Here is a 20,462-nt window from a genome sequence, read left to right as displayed (position 1 = left end):
AGTGACCCGAATTGCCCAGCTGTTCGCTACCCAGTGACCAGACCTTGCCCAGCTGATTTTTACCAGGCATGCCGTCGTGTGGTGACCAGACCCCGTTGACTGTCCAAAAATCCCCAAACTAAAAAGTGGACTGTGAGTATAATCACCACCCATAGAGACACATAGCCTATCTTGTCTTGCCTTTATCCTTATCCCACTCTCTGAGTAGTCATACTTATACCTTGGTAACTTGTTAAAACTTTTAGAATTATCCTCGTATCCTGTCCTTAATGTTTAAGTGCTAGTGCCATCTCTATTCAATTTTGTCTGGTGTGAATTATAAGCCCTTAGTTATATTTGGAGTAATCAAACTAATTTCCATATATTTTATTGTTGGGGTTGAGCACTGGGGTGACAAGGTTGACCCCGCAAATCAACCTTGGAGCTTACTGTGTTCCTCCTTAACAATATAGCCTAGATAATTTAGTGTAAGTAATATTTTCCTTTCTTTCAAAACCGATTTTCTCACTCTTAACTTCTCTATTTTCCTAAAAACGAATCTCACTCTACCTTCCAAATCTCTCTCAATTCACCAGCTAGAGACCTATGTTCACCTCTATATTGTCCCTGTGATATATATCTATTCCCCAGCCCAAAAACCGCACTCCAAATCAGAATATTTCACCCGCTTTTATTACAAACTGTTTGGGTAATTTAAAGCGGGAATTGAGTAAATTGCAAGTTTTCCAACGTGTCATTTGGCTGCATTCATTTTCGAATTGTATGCCTTTTGCTGATCCACCGCCCTGTGATTGCCAGTGATATAAGATACATGCTATTGTGATAAAACATGTGTATATTATAATTTAACCACACATTAATTAATTATTGGTAACATTTGAGTGTTATTTTAGGCCTTTGCTAAGGGTTTAAAGTCTGTTTTCTCCCTCTTATTCCTGACTACATTCTGCTTCTATCCACTCAGAAGTTGTAGGCTGAGGGATCATTGCATGGGGGAAAACTTAACTTGGGTGCTATCTTTCCTAAAATCAGACAGTGCTCCTATTCAATTGTGCAATGTATATGTTCTGGGAGAAGGTTAAGTGCATTGCTTACATTTCTATTGTAATTATCACCCCATTGGTGATTGCTGCTCCATATTAAAATTGTCTGATTTCATTTGAATTAACAAAAATATATATTGCATTTTCACCAACCGGCCTGGTTCATGGTCCATTGTGACCCGAGGTATTTGAAAAAGGGGGTGTGATACGAGTTGAGTACCATCTCAAATTGAATTCACATAAAATAAAGAGAAAAGCATATCAATTGAGCGCTACATCCGAAGCTGAGACCAAGGGGTGTGTCACCTGATTGAAATCCTTAACAATGCTAATGGTCATAATACGTGGATTGCTGGGCTTCAGAGACTGGTAACAGCACTTCTTTGTTAATGCCTTGGGTTGTTACTGGCCAGTGTACCCACCGACTCAGGTATTATGGCTTAACAAAAGTGAGTGAAGCAGATGTCCTAATGATGTTATCAGAGGGAACTAATCCAAAAATGTTCTCAGTGAAACAAAGCTACTTCATACCAAAACACATTTTTAAGTCCTTATTGGGCACCAGTTGTTGAATTTTTCATAATAAATTCTTATTTTCTGTTAGCAATAAACAACTTGTACTTTTGACACCATTTAACGTTAGAAGTAAATTTGCCAAGCTCCATTTTTCATTTTGGTTCTGGTTTTTTTGTAGTCTGGAAATTCTGGGTGAAAACAGAAACGCCGGTCTATGCTTGGGAAAATTAATGAAAAAAGTAAAATCTGGTATTTTGGACAGAGATCTTATACTGTGCAAAGAAAATCTCAGTGGGGTCTAGGCTGCCAAATATTGCACCCCGTTGGGCAAATCCTTTAACAATATGCGGAAGACTCCATTGGCTGGTAAGTCAGACCAAGTTATCTATGTCTTGTTATTAGGGATCTTAGACACTATTGATATGTTGGTAGAAACAATAGTACCTATAAGAATTTTGCACTAAAGGGTTCATGATTGCTCTCGCCTCTTGTCACAATCCCCTTGTCATCAACTAGGTCCCAGTTGGCCCAATAGATTGAAACATAATCAATAATGCCCATTCTATGTGTGTTGATAACCAGTATCGTGACAAAGCCCTTGCTGTATTAAAACATTATTGAAAAACTTGGCACTCATCTCAAACTTTGTACCAATGAGAGTAGGCAATGAGACTACCAATATCGCATGATCTCAGGTCATTTCACAGCAAAGCCTGACTAAACCCTATATTACAATTACCAACAAAATGTCTGATAGTATGTTTACTGGGGGACTGGTCAAGCAAAGGATTATCCTCTTGTTTAGTAAAGGGTCTCTGGGTATTGAATCCTAAAGGATTCCAGTTCTGTACTGTAGGCATTTAATAAATCTTTGACAGAATTACCGATTGCCACCATACTTGACCAGCGAATATTTTAATCCGCCATCTCCTTTTCCAGAAGTGTACCCTGGAAGCTCAAATCAACCCAGAACAGAGGATCTCCCACATTTCTTCCTACCAATGGCTGTTTAGTGGATGTACGAGATGCTGCAAATGTTGGTTTCAACTATGATGTACATGATCATGTTAGCAACACATTGGGCCTCATTACGACCCTAGCGGAACAGGTTAACGGGTGCCGCAAAAGGATGCGGATCCGTTAAACCCGTTCCGCCACATTACGAGGTCCCGCGAGGGGAAGAGGGAGCAAACAACGGGCCACTCATAATCGGCCCGTTGTTTGCTCCCTCTCCCATTCCCAGTCAGCCCTATGGGGGCTGAAGTGGGAATGGGGAAGGTCTGGGTCCGAGTCCTTGGAGGGAGGAATTACCGGGCCCTCCGAACTCGGAATGGCCTGGTAATTCCTCATTCTGGGAACCTGGACGCGATTTCGGCAGCAGCCATGCCGCCAATAGCGGCATGGCTACCACCGAGGTCGTAATGAGGCCCATTGTCTTCCCCACAAATGCATGGCAGTCTCTGTCTCCTGGCTTAGATTGAATCCCTACAGCAAGGAACTTGTTTTTGTTTAATCAGAAGCGCTAGAGACTCTAGGTCTAGAGTATGTGGACAACATACTTTCTTATATTGTGGGGATTTCTACTAGCAATTTTTAGTGATGCAGTTAGGTCAATATCTGATTGTTCAATGACTCTTGGTGCAGTACTTGAATGTTTAATGCTTTGGAAGTTGTCGGAAATGGTAAAAGAAGTTTTTACAATTGAGCTATTGGCTTTTGGGGGAATGCATACTGTCTCATGTTAAAAAGAAATCAAGGTTGGGGGGCACTGTTGCGCCGAAGCAAGATGGCCGCCTAAGTGCTGAGCTCTGGACAGGGAGAGCGCATAAACTCGGAATAAATCCCACCAGATACAGCCAATCCATTCTGTACCGACGGGGCCTTTGTGCGAACACCTTCGCTGCATTCCTGCAGACTTTTGGACCTGGATGTTCTCTGAGTGCTGGGCTGTGGCTCCTGTGTGAACTGGGACTGCGGGTGCCTGACTCGCACCGCGCCGGGGCTCCAGCGGCCGCGGCTCTCTCTGCCACTTGAGGGCGCGGTGTGGCGGGACGCTGTGGGGGAGGGGCGTCCGAGCCCGCAGAGCGCACCGGACTGCTGTGGTCCGGTGGGATCACCCTGAGCTCCCCCCCGCCTCACTGCTGCGGTTGTCCTGAAAGTTCCAAACACCTCGCCCGGAGTTGCAGCTGTCTTCCCCCGCCGGCTCGGAAGACATCCGGAGGCGCTGGATCCCCCGCTGCCTGGACCTCGCGCAGCGCTGGATGGAGCCATCGCCGTGGGCCCCCTCGCCTGCAAACCGCTTGCCTGCCCCCCTCCTACCGCCCCCTCCTTGAAGAACACTGGATGCCTTACATGACGAGGTAGGAGGCGTGGAGGGGTAGGCGTTGATAACAGTTCTCCTCAAACCTGGCAAGCCCCCTACCCAGTGCGGCTCATACCGACCCCTCTCATTGATTAACTGTGACGATAAAATATATGCTAAACTACTGGCCAATCGCTTAGCCTCATACATGCCCCACATCATCCACCCTGACCAGGCGGGATTTGTCCTGGGAAGGTCCATATCCCTGAATCTAAGAAGGCTCTTTAATGTAATCAGTAGGATCAACCCGACTACACAGGCGGTAGCAGCCACTTTGGATATGCAGAAGGCATTCGGCTCGGTCTCGTGGAAATACCTATGGCGAGTTCTCGAGAAATGTAAGTTTGGCCCTAACTTCCGGACCTGGGTTAAGCTACTCTACACCGCCTCTTCAGCCAGAGTTCGCACAGAGGACAGGTGCTCCACCCCATTCCAGATAGCCAGAGGGACCCGACAGGGATTCCCGTTCTCCTTGTTAATTTTCCCCATAGCCATGGAACCCTTTGCCGACATGATTCGCCAGTCACACTCTCATAGAGGATTGCGCACAGGAAACCCGGAAGTGGCATGCAAATGGGATGTTGGGCTGCGGGAGACTTCTGTGCCGAGGACGCATTGCCTCTGTGGACGTTGGATCTTTTCCTACCTAAAGTCCGTTTTCTGTATCTACTCTTTGGACCCCGCCTCCCGCCCATGGTTCCTGTGTGCATTTAACTCCCAGTGTTAGCGCACCCACGCGCGTACCCGGAAGTGGCACGCAAGTGGGCTGTTGGGCTGCGGGAGACTTCTATGCTGAGGACACGTTGCCTCTGTGGACGTTGGATCTTTTCCTACCTAAAGTCCATTTTCTGTATCTACTCTGTGGACCCCGCCTCCCGCCCACGGTTCCTACATGCATTTATCTCCCAGTGCTAGTGCACCCGCGCACGCACCTGGAAGTGGCACACAAGTGGGCTGTTGGGCTGCGGGAGACTTCTGTGCTGAGGACGCGTTGCCTCTGTGGACATTGGATCTTTTCCTACCTAAAGTCTGTTTTCTGTATCTACTCTTTGGACCCCGCCTCCCACCCACGGCTCCTACGTGCATTTAACTCCCAGTGCTAGCGAACCCGCGCGCACACCCGGAAGTGGCACGCAAGTGGGCTGTTGGGCTGCGGGAGACTTCTGTGCTGAGGACGTGTTGCCTCTGTGGACGTTGGATCTTTTCCTACCTACGTGAGTGAGTGAGTCGGCAAGAGGAAGCACAGTGGGACCTTTTCCTGCGCAACACGCTGCTTTTTTGTGGACATTGGTGAAGCACTGTAGCCCAGAGTTGGGACTTGGGGACTTGTTCTGGGACTTGGGTGGGTGACCGAGTGGGGCATTAAAACGCACCACTGATTTCCTCTTTCTCTATTGCCTTGCAGTGTCCGTTTTCTGTATTTACTCTTTGGACCCTGCCTCTCGCCCACAGCTCCTACATGCATTTAACTCCCAGTGCTAGCGCACCCACGCGCGCACCCGGAAGTGGCACGCAAGTGGGCTGTTGGGCTGCGGGAGACTTCTGTGCTGAGGACGCGTTGCCTCTGTGGACGTTGGATCTTTTCCTACCTAAGTGAGTGAGTGAATCAGCAAGAGGAAGCACAGTGGGACATTTCCTGCGCAACACCCTGCTTTTTTGTGGACATTGGTGAAGCACGGTAGCCCAGAGCTGGGACATGGGGACTTGTTCTGGGACTTGGGGGTGTGACTGCGTGGGGCATTGAAATACACCACTGATTTCCTCTTTCTCTATTGCCTTGCAAAGTCCGTTTTCTGTATCTACTCTTTGGACCCCGCCTCCCGCCCACGGCTCCTACGTGCATTTAACTCCCAGTGCTAGCGCACCTGCGCGCGCACCCGGAAGTGGCACGCAAGTGGGCTGTTCGGGGGCGCAGGGCTGCGGGCCAGACACTTTAACCCGCAGTTAGCAGATTCCCCCACTTACCTCATTTTTCCCCTATCTGTCCAGTTAATTATCACAAATCTAGGGCATTATGTCTACTGTGTTACGCAATGGTAAAATCTGCGCACTAAGAACCCCGGTGCTCCCAACGACCGTGGAGAATAATTTGATATCACAATGTGTGGGGACAGAGATAAAGCAACGGGGGGTATCTCAAGTAATACAGGAAATATCCCCTCTGGAAGAGGGGACTGAAGTACAAATGCCTGCGGTCCCACTATTTGATACTATTACTCAGGAAGAGAACTCCGGGTTAGCCAATGCGGAGGAAGATGAAAGGGAAAAAAAGAATGGAATTAAGCAGGAGGTGGAATTTTCCTATATGCACTCACAATTACACACAAAATTGGGTGCACAATCGTTGGGGGAGGATGACATATCCTTCGTGCCAGCTGGTCTGCCCTTTGATTCTCAAATTCCTATTCAATCGAGCTTTCTAAGTGTAAGAGAATCAGCAAATCAGAAACGTATTGAGGGCACAGACACCATGCCAAAGGATATAAACTTAGATGTATCTATGATGGGTCAAACAGTGAGGATGGACCTGGGTAAGCGTGCTAGGCTCTCAAGGGGTCCTTCGACACCTGCTAACGCAGCCCGTAATGGAATTGACCAGGTACATCTGTTTAATACACTTCCCCAGTTGAGGACCCTTACTCCTTAAAGAGTCTTTTCAGAAAATGCGAAATTCCCTCTACCCTCTGCCTCTATATTTACAAATATACAAGAAGGGTGGGGCGAGGAACCTAAGGCCATTAAGGGGGTTCAGGGGGGACACTTGCCGCTGGAGAATCTGCCGAACACTTCGGTGCCCTCTCACATTAACAATCTTCCAATCTCAGGAGTATCTCTTACGAGCTCCCCAATTAATGACAATAATGATAAATTCGAAGAGTCACTTCCAGTGATTTCAAGGATATTGAATCTCCTAGATAAAGGACACGAGCTTACACATTGGGAGATGAGAGACCTGGAAAGAATTGTACTTGATACCCAAATAAAACTCAGCAAAGTGGAAGGTTTCCTCATGGCCAGAGAGGAAGCTAAGGCACTCAAAATAAAGACAGATATTCCATCACCTCTGAAAACAACTAATTCGCAAGGACCCCAAACTTTAGCTAACGGAAAGGAGGGCCCGACTTTTGCCAATATGATTGCTATGGGGAATGTGATGAATAAGGCTAAGGAAAAGAATGCAAACAACGCCCTAAAGCCTGAATTAGAAGGGGAAAAAAGGATCATGGAGGCCCTCAAGGATCTCTGTGTGAAAATGTCCATGTTGGAAAAAGGTATGTAAGTATTGATAGGGAGCTCAGTCATAGGAAAGCCCTCAGGGACCCTTTTGCCAGCACGGGAGGGGGACTCCAATCCCACTGACACACCTGATAGTCCATCCGTCCTAATTAAAATATTGGACTCCGTAGAGGGCACAGGGCCGAAAGAAGAGGCAAAAGAGAAACAAGAGGAGGATGAAAGTGTCAGTGGAAATGTTTTTTTTCTCTTGTGACAGCAAAAACGTTTGGCACTAAAAGCAAAGAAAAGGCTAATGAAGAAGGGATCGCTCTCCACTAAGTCAAACATCCCTAAAAAAGAATTGAAGATGCCCCTTAATGAAGTTGCCCTATCTGATCTTAAACAACTGAATGAGGAGAGTAGGAAGGCCCTACAATTAAATAATGATGACACTCTGAAATCTATCCCGGAAGAAACTCCGGGAAATAGAAAAAATAAAAATAAAAAAACCTGAAAAAAAAAAATATTGACAAGAAACAGGAGGGTGGAAGGAAACTTATCACAGAGGATAAGACAGAGGGTTCGGACAATGAAAAAGCAATGTTGCAACAATCAGGGGGGATAACAAGGAAGAAAAACAGTTACAACTCTCTAATCTCTACAAGGTTTTGGAGAAATCGACTTCCAGAAAGATATTGCCTCAAGATGCCTGTAACCGCCTGGCTGATCGTCCTATGACCTCAGCGGAAACAAACAGATTGAGCTTTTCCTCCTTACCCTCAGCCCAGACCTTAGTCCCTCCACTTCCCGGGACCTCAAATTCCTCGGGTATTGATCTAATAGAGGGGAATTTCGAAGCCCAATATTGAGAAACGCCTCCCTCAGAGATACATGAATGAGGGGCATAAATTTCCCTCGAATGAAGACCAACAGTCCCTGATAAGGAACGAGGGACTTAATTCGTGCCTACCAGATACCATAAAAAGGATTATGATGAACTTCTTCCCTGACCTTGCACTAACTGGAAACAAGGCCATGATGGGAAGGGACCCTGGGAACAAGGTAAACACTAGTTGGGCTTCGAGTAAATTGTCCACCGATCCTGTCTCTGGGGGGGGGGACACACAGAAAATGTACAGTCCCACGGGAGGGAGGAATATGTGAGGGCACCTATACAGCCCAGCGATGAACATGCAATACCCCAATCTACAGGTACACAGGATTTGAGAAACCCTGTTCAATATGAACCAGCAAGGCCGCTTCATATGAAGGACAGTGATCTAAGGAATACAATGTGGCAGAAGGTTTCCTTTCCGGAATATCCAAGCATCCTCCTGTATAATCTGTGTGACATTGGAGGACCATCCTCCTTGAACAGACCGCGCATTCTGCCGCTTTTTAATGAGGTGCCACGTTTGAGGCTGATTGCTTCGGCGGATATTTGTTTAGTGGACTTCATTCATCCCTCATGCCTTGATCATGTCTGTATCGTTCCCAACTCACAAAAGATCTTTGATATGATAACTCAGGAGACAGAACAATTTAATAGAATGGGTTATGATATCCTGATCTTTAGTAATGGCTGGGAGAATGGAAATGCTCATATGCATGAAAAAATAAATTCCAACACACCAAGGGAGGAAGTTAACACACGAAAGGAAACTAACATGGCCTACAAGGGGGAGGAGGCTCAGGACTGGACCTGGCTTGCGCAGTCCTTAAGAGAGTCAATCTCTGAAATCCAAAAGATGAGGCAAAAACTTTAGTACTGTAAATGGAACATCCTACTGGGATTTGCTCTCATGGAACTCGAGGGGTAACTCGAATTTGGTGAATTCTGGGGTTCTTGGTGCAAAACTCAAAACTTTCAACCTGATCTGTATACAAGAGACATGGCTTACCAGCGCCTTGCACTTAGATGGTTTTGCTTGTAAACACCTTTTAGCCAAAACAGGGATTTGTGGGAGACCGTCTGGTGGTTTACTCACAGCTGTCAAAATTGTATCAGGCACACAAATCCTGGAATCAATGGAATTACTGAACTTTGCTCTCGCTATTGTTTTGGAACATGGGAGTTATCCATACCCCCAATTGATCCTTATGCTAAATATTTACTGGAATCCCCTTGTTCCATTGGGTAACATTATACCTCATTTGAATAACTGTATATCTTCCATGTTGCTCAAATATAGAGGAATAGACATCATAATTGCAGGGGACTTAAATTCAGAAATTAGATATGGACAAGGCATTGCGAAAAAGATGGGCGCGTCAGTCATAAATTCCATGCAGCCCATGTAAAATGTGGAGGGCGGCCCATTTGCAATTAAACAAAAGCTAATTAATGGTGAGATTTGGAGGAATTTATTTGATTACTGGGGACTTAACCATATTAATGGCCTCTCTACATCCTCTCTGCATGAGCATACATGGTCGAAAGGGGTTGTTAAATCACAGATTGATCACATCTTTATGTCTGAATCCTTAACTGCTCTATGTTCAGAATTATTGATAAATGATACCAACATGAGTGACCACAGATTTTTGGAGATTAAAATGATATCCAACACCATAACACCTAAACAAAGCATTATACAAAAGCAGTCTATAGTGTCATGCAGTGGAAATCGCATAACCTGACATGAGGGAAATGTTAATAAATTTAACATCGTCTTAGATGCGACCACCATATCCATAGTATTTGCCCAGTCCAGCCATTGTAACCGCTTCTTCACGCCCACCGGGTTTTGAGTTAACATTGCATGTGTTACATTGATGGACTCCAGAAGATCTACACAATCTTTCTGTAGCTTCAACATCCATTTCGAGTCATTAGTACCCGTTCTCAATTTACAGCCCAATAAGGTGTATAGGGAATTATTCTTAGATATCATCAAATTCTGGTACAATACCATTATTTTCCACTTTACTCTCATTTCTAAAGACGTGAGGCCTAATTCATAACGAATTGCTGAAACAGGCACACTTTGAGGTAAGTAAAAGATGATTTTCCGCCTTATTTTCTATTTTCTATTTTCTGTACCAAGCGTGATGTTTCGAAAGGTAAAATTTCGAAACCATATAATATTTTTGGTACAACTGACGCCAGGTATGTTGGAGATGCAGTTTTTCTAGAGGCCTTTTCTAAAAGAAGACAAATTACCAAACCCCCTATCTCCGTTCCCATCCCTTTTCGAAAACCAAACTGTTGTGGGGGGGAAGATCTTATTAGAGTCTGCCTACTCCTCAATTCTCTGTAGTATCCGCCCCGCAAAGATTTTCAAGTCGGCATCCATAAACGAAATAGGGTGGTAGTTAGTCGGGCAGGTTCTATCGCCCTTTTTATAAATCGGGATGACATAGGATATTTTCCAGGAATGAGGTATTACCCTGGATTGTGTGATGAACTGAAATAGAATGGATAAAGACTTAGCCCAAAGTACTGGGTGGTAGCCCAATCTCAGTTTGCCTCCCACTGGTTTAACACCATTGATCCCCCCCTCATGTTCGGTTGGAGAAACTAATGGTCTGTGACCGAGTGATTGGCTCCTTATCCTTAAACCTGTCCACCTGACCCATACTCTGCAGACCTGGGGGCTAGCACATCCTTAGCACTTGCCAAACTCTGGGCAATGGTCGACACAGCTCACCCATTTTATGGGGACCTGCCGCTATGGAACTTCTTCCCTGATGTCCCACATATCCCACAATCTATTGTATCTCGCTGGGCTGATGCTGGCTTCCTGACACTCTGTGATGTCTATGAAGAGGGTAATTTCCTTGATGGGCCTGATCTCCCTCTCTCCCTCAAGCGTAGGCCTTCAGCGTGGCTACAATACTCCTCTCTCCGGAAGAATCTCAAAGCCAGATACCCAGATTTCCCCACGCTACCACCCGACGAACCCATAGTTACGGAACTCTGCTCCTTTGACACCTTCAAGGGGAAGGTGTCAAAGCTTTACTCCCTATTGCAGACTAGAGCAGCCCCCTCCTTCAAAAAGCTGAAACGCAGTTGGGAGGAGGATCTTGAGGTCGAGATCACTGACGAGCGATGGTCCCAAATGTGTGCTCGTACCCATGATGTGTCCTATAACTCTAAATTCAAGTTAATACAATTCAAGGTGCTGCACAGATATCATCATACACCAAAGAGACTACATTGTATGTTTTGTGAATTTCCTCCCAATTGCCCCAGGTGTGGTACCGATCAAGCATCTTACATCCATATGCTCTGGTATTGCCCTCACCTGACCCAATTTTGGTATGACATTTGTTCCTCATTATCGGACATACTAGAGCACACTATTGTCCCCACCCCACTGCACTGCCTCTTCCATGACTTCCCTCAGTTGGGGCGCGATTCTAAGAAACTGGCGGGTCTTTGGATGGTATTGGCAGTGCGCTGCATATTGATGTGTTGGCTCCGCCCTAGGGCGCCTACCTATACACAGTGGCTCAGGACAATTACTTGGGCGCATGACACTGAAGAAGCCTGGAGCGCAATGCAACATCCACATTCGAGGCCAAGGGATATTTGACTTCGCCTTCGAACTCTGTATCCTCCTCCCCCGGTTGTTCCCCGTAACGGGGTCGCTCTGTGAACTGTGTCTCCTTTGATTCTGATGCCAATACTTTATTCATAACCTGCCCCCTCTGCCTAGCACGGAAGCCTCATAGTGTACTGCAGAATATGTATTGTACTTGGTATATGCTGGGGTTGATGTGTGGCTACCTCTGTTTCATGTGTGTTGTCAAGTCAAATAAATAAACTTTAAAAAAAAAGAAATCAAGGTTTTGTTCAGCAAACTTCGGCAAACTGGGTGACTCTAAAACACCTGGTCATGGAGTGTGTGTCATTACAGCCGCTTAGGGCAACATTTTTGGAGCCCCTTAATGTAAATTCTATTTTATATCAAGGAGAGTTGACATGGAAATGGTGCCTTAATATTCAAACTATGCATGAGTTTTTAGCATTATCAGGATTTATCAAAAGTCTAAACTTGTAATACAGAGCCAAATTTCTTCTATTTTACCCTTGAAGTCATATTGTGTTATGTTTATGGCTAAGGTCATAAGAATTGGATATTTGTTTTTACCTGATTTACATTAGTATCTTTTAAGTAGGTCTTATTCTTTTCTTTTGAATGATTATTGGAAGAGTGTGCTTGTATTGATTATTGTATGTACTTTTTCTCTGTTTTAGTTTATTATTAATGGTGATGATGAATTGGAATTTTCTTTTTACTTTTGTAATGTTTTTGGATTTTATTATATTTTATTTGTTGTTTTGTAAAGGTTTGAATAAACCAAATACAAATAAAGAAAAGAAAAAAAAGAAAATCAACTTGTGACACTCTTTTACAATGATCAATAGAAGCATGGCGTCCATTAGCACGATTCAGTTAATTATAATTTTTTGTATTTACCTTATAGAATATGAAGATTGAAATGTACTGGCATTATGAAATAAGTTTGCTCCTGACGAAGAGGGAATCCCGAAACGAAACGCGTAGAGCTCTGTTTGATGTAAACTTGATGTATATGGATATATTTTTGAACATGCATTTTTTTTACAAATACAATTGTTGTCTTGCTTCTTTATACAAACTGAATATCTATAGACTTTATCCAACTATGACTGTATTGCTGTATAGTTGTGTGCAGGGGGCACGAGAGTCCTTAGTTTGGGACTCTCTCCCTTATTCTCTTGTGACGTACTGCCTTGTGCCAGGGTGGCATTAATTCCCCCCGCTACCCCAAGACAATTAAATCACTTATCTATCTCCGTCTAAATATTTTTTACCTAGGTGTGTAACATCAGTGGGACCTTTTCTTTCCTAGTCCCTACGAGCCCATTTGCTATAATTGGTCGCTTAAAGGTTACCCCAGGCAATTCTCTGTTTCACCATTCTTCCAGTTGCCTGCAGAACTCACTCTTCGAAATTGAGACGTGCCAGCCTGAATTATGGAAATATAGTTCTTGATGTGGCAGAAGCAGTGAATTTTTATTGAGGGGCATTTCTTGTGTTGCTTTATGGTTTCTTCATAAAGAGACTTTGTTTGTAAGAACCGCAGTCCAAGATCTATTCCCCTGTAATCAAGAAGTGTGCCCTTGTCAAATCAGGGGCTATCCAAAAGTTCCACCTTTAGGGGAAATTCTGCCCTTCATTACCTTCTCTTTTGAAACGGAGGATTGCCTATTCTCTGTTCAGTGTCTTTAGTATTTTTAACATCTATCACAAGGAGCACTGCTGAATGCCATGGTCCCTTGTGTTGTAAAGGGCCATCTTCAGCTATAATGAAATAATCAAAACAACTATTTCCTCATCTTGGTTACATATTTTATCTTCAGTGCACTAAAATCTTCAAGGGGCATGCTCAGGTACTTAAGTCAGCTACATGGGACAGCATATCCGTAGATAGCGATACTAGCTGCTGGATCACCATCTCCAAACTGCAGTTACAAGCACTAGAGCTACTGAATTCAGTGTTTCACTATATTTAAACGCTTCATAGTCAAAGGGTAAGTGGGCATCAGAAGCCGATAACGAAATTGAATCAGTATTGGGGCCTTGACCTTTATTTCTAGCACTTTCCACAAGGTGGGGGTGATTGTGATTTCCTTTCGGGACAACCGTGAACACAAAATATGTGATATTAGTGGCAGTTTGTGGCTAGGGGTGAAATGAACTGGTAGAACAGCATTGAGGGTCAATATCGCTCGGGTCGACAGAAGAAAGTACGATGGTGGCATCCAATAAAGCTTTCTTCTCTTCTGAGTGCCCATCTATTTGAGCAAATTAAAACTTCCTTTTGGGTAGACCCTGTTTTTAGTTGTGGATCTATTGCTTTTTGTTTGGACAATTTACATAGAAATTATGTAATTGACTGTCCATGTAGAAAACAACATTGAAAACAGAGCTACTTCTTGTTATGTGACCCTCAGCCTTCATGAATCATAATTAGTAACATTTCTAAAATAAATTCAGCAGTGTCCCAATCTATCCTGTACCTGCCTGTGGCCGTTCCCCTGACCCCTGGGCCACCGACAGAAGCAACAGCAGTTCCCTGCTGCAGGTCAAACTGCAGTTGTCTTTCAGTTTACAGGCCATCACCAATCCCCAACCTGCGCCTCTGCCCCAGCATTAGCAACTGCAGAAGCCTGCTGGCACCCCAATTAAGTTGCTCCAAGGCACAGGCCCCCCCTGGTCGCAGAACGGTGGATGATGGAATATCTGAAGCAAATTCGATATCCCACTGCTACCATAGTAGTCTTATTTTGATAGGTTTAATGGTTTCCCACAAAAGTGCCTTTGGTGAACTAATCCCCCTAAACACTTTAGGTTCTAAGCAGCACTGAGATACATCTGCAGGTTTATAGCAATGGCCAACAGCGTATCAAAATTGCGAGTCACATTATCAGTATTGCATTTTCAGGAAAAACCATGAATGCCCAAATAATAATCACTGCTCAATAGGTATCTGCAAGAAAGAGCGAGACATGATACATGACTAGTCATCCCCAACCACACTGACACACTGGCACTAAACACATAGTGATGCAGAACATGTAAATGCAAATGAAAACATCCAGTGCAGCCTCCAATCATCTCATGGCCTCACCCCCACATATCAGACACATCTGCATCCCTCCACCCGCAAACATGACAGTAACAACATCAGACGCACAGGCATGCTAGAATACACATGACATGCAATGGAGAGATGCACCATGTGAAATGTCGACAATAAAAGGTGCAGACACACAAATGAACTGCATGAAGCATGGAATGTAAACATATAACACCTGTACAAGATCTGGAAATGAGGATTGGTCTTGGCTTGAGATGTTTAAAAAATCCAAATCCAATCAGACCAATCTTTAGGGCAGGCTCGTTGTGTGTGGCATCATGGGACTTGTGTGGTTTTCAAAAGCTAAGTGGAACTTCTGTTGAGTGCTTCAAATTGGTGGTGTGATCTTGTTCCAAGCAACTATGTTTTTAAATGCCTTTGAACTGGAAGGCTACCACACATACTGCAAGAGTGCAACCCTAGGAATAAAAGGACGGCCAAGGGGGGACTTTGAATCACAGTAGACTTGAACTGTGATTGCAGCCACTTTGTGGTTCCGGCCAAGTCCTCTGTTTTGATGGCCATTGCCAGCTTCTTCCCGCATTTAAAAGAAAATGTTTTGTTTGTGAATGTTAATTGGAACCACGCTAACATAGCACTCTCTGACCCACACCTCGAGCCCGATATTCTGCTCGCTTAAAACCAACACATTATCTTGGCTGGGGATCTAAATGCAACATGCGTTGATGTGCTGGGGGTGAGATGGCACTCCCTTTGTGAAGTGGTAGCCTCAAAAAGAGACCAACACTTTTTTTTTAGGATCAGTTCCTCACCAGTGGGGATATGCATGTATGCTTACCTGAGGAGGTGCAGGCTGCTAATGGGTTCTATACGTGGTTAGGGGCCCAAGGAGATCCTGGATTGATCACTTCTATGTTTCCCAATATATAGCCAGCTTGTGCGTACCTCTTGTTAAAGGGAACTCTGTTATGCTAGTAACCACTTTCTGATACTCCTGACTATTGGCCTTCCAATGACAATGCATCATCTTGACTATTGTGCCTCCTTTCTTACACCAACTAGGGGGGGGGGTTTAACAGTGAATTGGAATGCCAAGGATTGTATGACTTTAATGAAGGGGTGGGAACAAGTGATGCTGAAGTTGGGATCCATAGGGAGAAATCTTAACACAGAGAATTACAACCAAACACTGTACAAATGCATGAAACGTCTCACAAACAGGGGCCAACTACATGGGAAAAAAATGCACCAGCAAGCCTATGACTCATGGATGAGGGAGGCAAGGCTGGCAAAGAGGAAGACGCTTATGTCTTTATCACTAAATACTAACGGGTGGTTGGATATGAAGTAGTAAAGAGGTGACTTACGGCAGAGTATAAATGCACCCTGAAGCTATTCAGACAGGAATCACACATAAGACAGAATCACACATAAAACAGAATCAACATTTTCAGAACCCTTTTTGACGGTGACAGCTCAGAATTCTAGTTATTACTGGGTGGGAGAACCAAAGGGATGGAGGATGCTATGATATGTACCATTACGTTGCAGGTATTGCTTAGCTACCTGTGTGATAAATACTCTCTGCCAAAGGGTGAAGACATACTCCCTGCCATAGTTGGGCAATGAGGGGATCGGACTAGCTATACCTGGGATGAAGAAGACATTTCATGGACAATTGGTAGAGAACAATCCTCTAGGGCGGCGAGCCCAGATCACATTCCCCCGGTACTAATTAAAAACAACCCAGTGCCTGCCTTCGACCCCTAGGGGACTTACTCAGCCATGTATGCACCACACAATGGGTTCCAGAGACGTGGAGGCAATCTCTTATTATACCTATCTATAAGCATGGAGACAAAGCTGATCCAAAAAACTACAGACCAATTGCCCCTGAATGGGGACTTCATTAAATGTATTCACCACGTCTCACTTGCTAGCCGCTGTAAAAAGGGGTGGGCTGGAAACTGTCTATATGGCCTCAATAGACATGCCGAATGCCTTTAACACACTAAGCAGAAATAGGTTGTGGGTGAAACTTCTTGCATGGAACATTCCGGTCCATATGGTACAGCTTTTGGCACTGCTTCATACCAACACCACACTGAGGGTAAGGCTGAGTGGGGCGGGTTCCTTGATGGATCCCATATCCACCTTTGTTTAACTGTGACAGGGGTGCCTCATTGCACCAACCCTACTCAACCTCTACATGGCGGACTTGAACAGAATATGGCAAGCGGGAACAACAAACCCTCTTAAATTGGGCATGGTGACGCTCAACTGGATTCCCTTTGCAGACGATATAGTATTATTTGATATTACTCACATTGATCTGCAAAGAAAGCCGAGTCTTTTTTCAACAACGCAGTGGAAATCAATCTTAAAATTAATGGACAGAAGTCCAAAGTAATTGTTGTCACAACTAAAAGGAGCCCTTTGGAGAGAGTGCAATTGCTGAGATATGTGGGCTATGATGTTTCTAACAAAAGGTCTAGAGAGGGTTAGAAATGATCATTAAAAAGAAAATTAATCCCACTGCTGAGCAAATTGAAGTGGATTTATTCGCAGTTGTGTCATTTTTCCTTGAGACCTCTCTTATCATACAATCTGCTCAAGGTTTAACCAACTTTGTTGTATGGCTTAGACATCTCACTGTTTGACCTGGGGACCTACCTTAATAGAATGCAGGGCATGTTTTGGAAAATAAACTGCAATAATAGGACACAAGTTTGGTCTGATCTCCTTAGCCGCGAGAGCTACATGGAAGAACCTCGCAGAGTTTGGCAAGTTACTAAACCCGCCAAACAATTCCTTATATCAGAGCGGGGGGGCAAAATGGATACGAAGTTCAGGTTCCACCATAACTGTCTTCAAAATGCAGATGTTCAAAACCTTACAACGTATTGGTTCCTCGACGGAAGAACTCACAAACAACACAGCCTTAGTCTAAAGAAAGTTGTTTAGGTATGACTGGTATTCACTTTATGGTGAGCACGCAAAGTTTAATGCAAAAAAGGAAAACATTTTGAAATACATCTACATCTTTCCATGCCTATTACTACGTGATGTGTATCTGAGTTTCAGCCTCAATCAGCTACCAACGCTTGAACGTCTAAGCAAGTGGGATCGCACTCTGGGGAGCCTTAACTCTAGGTTTTGCAGAAACTGCTGTGTTGAGGAAAGCTTAAAACATCTGGTGATGGATTGTCTGACTTTAGGTGAGGCTAGAATCCATCTACTTGGTATTTATGAGCCGACAAAACTTTTTGGGAATAGGCTGATGTGGGGCACCCAGCAAAGTTTGATTTTATCATTATGTAATTTCTTGAAAATCATACTGAGAAAAATTGAACCTTTTAAGAAGACATTGATTTGATGTTAAATACTTATGTGTTGTTTAGTATGATGAAATGTTCTTTTTTTTAATGTGTGAAAGGTTTCTACACTTTTTGTATTGACCATAACACAATATACAAACAAACCAAAAAGAAACTGTATTAAATAAAACTATAGAAAGACAAATACATTCACACTGCACAAATGTCATGGTTTTTTAGAAATAAGGGGTCGCAAACATATTTATTGCATTCCAAGTCAGCCTGACACGTGTTTCGAACGCAAGCTCTTCTTATGAGGCTTCGGTGCTCCTGAATTCCTTCACCAGGCACTGAGTTTTGTGGATCGTAATCACAATAACCTATTACATATCCCTATATATCCTCGCAATTGCAACAAGTAGCAATCTGGCCTTGCAGCGTAATGGACAGTTGTTAAATAAAACTATATACACAAAAAACTGGGAATGAAGGTCCAAGTAGTCTGGGGGAAATGATGATGAATTAAATGAAACCTACACCTAAATAACTATATACATGAAAAACTGGGAAGGAAAGTCATCAAAGTCCAGTGCAAAATATATTTTTTTAAACCTATACCTAAGGAACGATTTACAAAGGCAGCGTGCTAGTCCTCATCCCCAATGTCTCCCAAACTGTTGACCAGGGCTGAATCACATTCCACGTCCTCGTCCAGCAGCTCAGCCTCAGTTGATTCCTGGAGAGCTCGCAGGGTGGAAAGCATATGCAGTTCTGCATCCTGCACCACCCTGCAAGTGGCCTCCAGGATGGTAGCTCTCCTCCTCGCCCAATGCAACGCAACCTCAGCCCTGGCCACCATCACCTGTGCCTCACGTGCCCATTGCCTCTCTGACAACAGCTGTCTCACGCCCCCACAGAACACCGAAGATATTGCGTTCAGCAATCCCACATGGTCCTCCTGCTCCAAGGTTGACGCCTGCCTCCTTGTGGTGGACTGTCCTGTAATAGTGGACCTCCTCCTCGTTGCCACCTGATGCCACTGAGCCCTCTGCAGGCTGCATTGGTACGCCCTCTGACTTGATGGTCTTCGTCAAGGGCTTATAGCACCTGCACTGTTCTGCATTGCCTGCTGTCCCTCCATTGCATGTTCCCCTGTGGGTGCCTAGGTAGGCATGGTGACCACCTCAGCTAACGTAACAGTGACTCCCACCTCGGGCGGGGATACAATCTCCACCAGATGGGGCGTTGTAGGTCAGACTGGTGTACAGGGAACAGTCCTGGTATGTGGCCCGGAAGGCACCCCGGAGGGAATATGGCTGGTGTCCAAAGGAGGAAGCTGAGGAGGAGGTTGCAGCAGTGAACAGCCCACAGAGTTCACCAGGGATCAGGCCTGCTGCCAGCAAGGCAATGACATGGTACAGCTCATTGTGATGATGGAAAAGCAGGTCATTAGTAGCCTGTCCAACAACACACATGTCTCTGGTCCGCCTCGTCAGGCCGGCCAGCAGGGGTAGCACATGTTCTGTGATGGACACATCAGCTAGTAATGGGATGTTGGTCTGGGTGTAGGCATCCAGGAAGGCGTGCAGTGCTGCATGAAATGGGCCTGAGACAGGATGTTGCAGAGGCACCTCCATGGTGGCCTACACAGCCTCATGCCCCTGGTACAGGTTTGCAGCATGTACTCCCTCCTCAATACCCCCACATGACCCCATGGGTTGTGCTTCCACAGCCACCTCCTCTAACAACATGGATGCCTCCAGAGTGTCTTCCACTGTGGATGGCCCCTGTGTGCCATCACCCTGTCCCACTGCTGCTGAGGAGTCCCCTACCACCTTCACCTCCATGGACTTAACCCCAGCAGCCTCGTCCGATGGTACAGGCGCTACCTCAGCCACAATGCTCCCCGAAGTTGAGCTCTCATAAAAGAGAATGGTAAACGTCCCTAGCCACCCAATTAGCGTAGGCCAAATGTCCCGGAAATAGTCCTCTTGTTCTGCAAAATGCAAGATGGACCAAACAATGTGCTGTGTGAGTTGGTACCTCTTGTGCTACAAATATTTCGGGGGCACCCGTGACATGAGGATGAGTGAGCACACACAACAACTCTCAATCTCTCCCTTCCCATCTCTTGCATATAACCATACCATATGTTGTCTATTTCCAAACAAAACCCCTCATACTTGTTTCTCAATGCCAATTCTTCTTCATATATTTCTCTTTTTGTTCTTATAATATTTCAACTTGTATTCTCTACTCCATATATGCATTATCATTTATCTATTATATTCAAACCAAAGGAAAGAAAAAGTAAAACAGAAAAATTACTATACACATTACTAAACATGGCATTTTCTTTTTCCATAGGTTACTTCTCCTATACGGTGGGGAAAGATAAACGGAATCTTTTTGTGT

The sequence above is a fragment of the Ambystoma mexicanum genome, chromosome 4p (assembly GCF_040938575.1).
Source record: "Ambystoma mexicanum isolate Mex_15411 chromosome 4p, UKY_AmexF1_1, whole genome shotgun sequence".
Taxonomy (NCBI): domain Eukaryota; kingdom Metazoa; phylum Chordata; class Amphibia; order Caudata; family Ambystomatidae; genus Ambystoma; species Ambystoma mexicanum.
The sequence above is the reverse complement of the archived record's forward strand: the minus strand, read 5'-3'. Positions refer to the sequence as shown.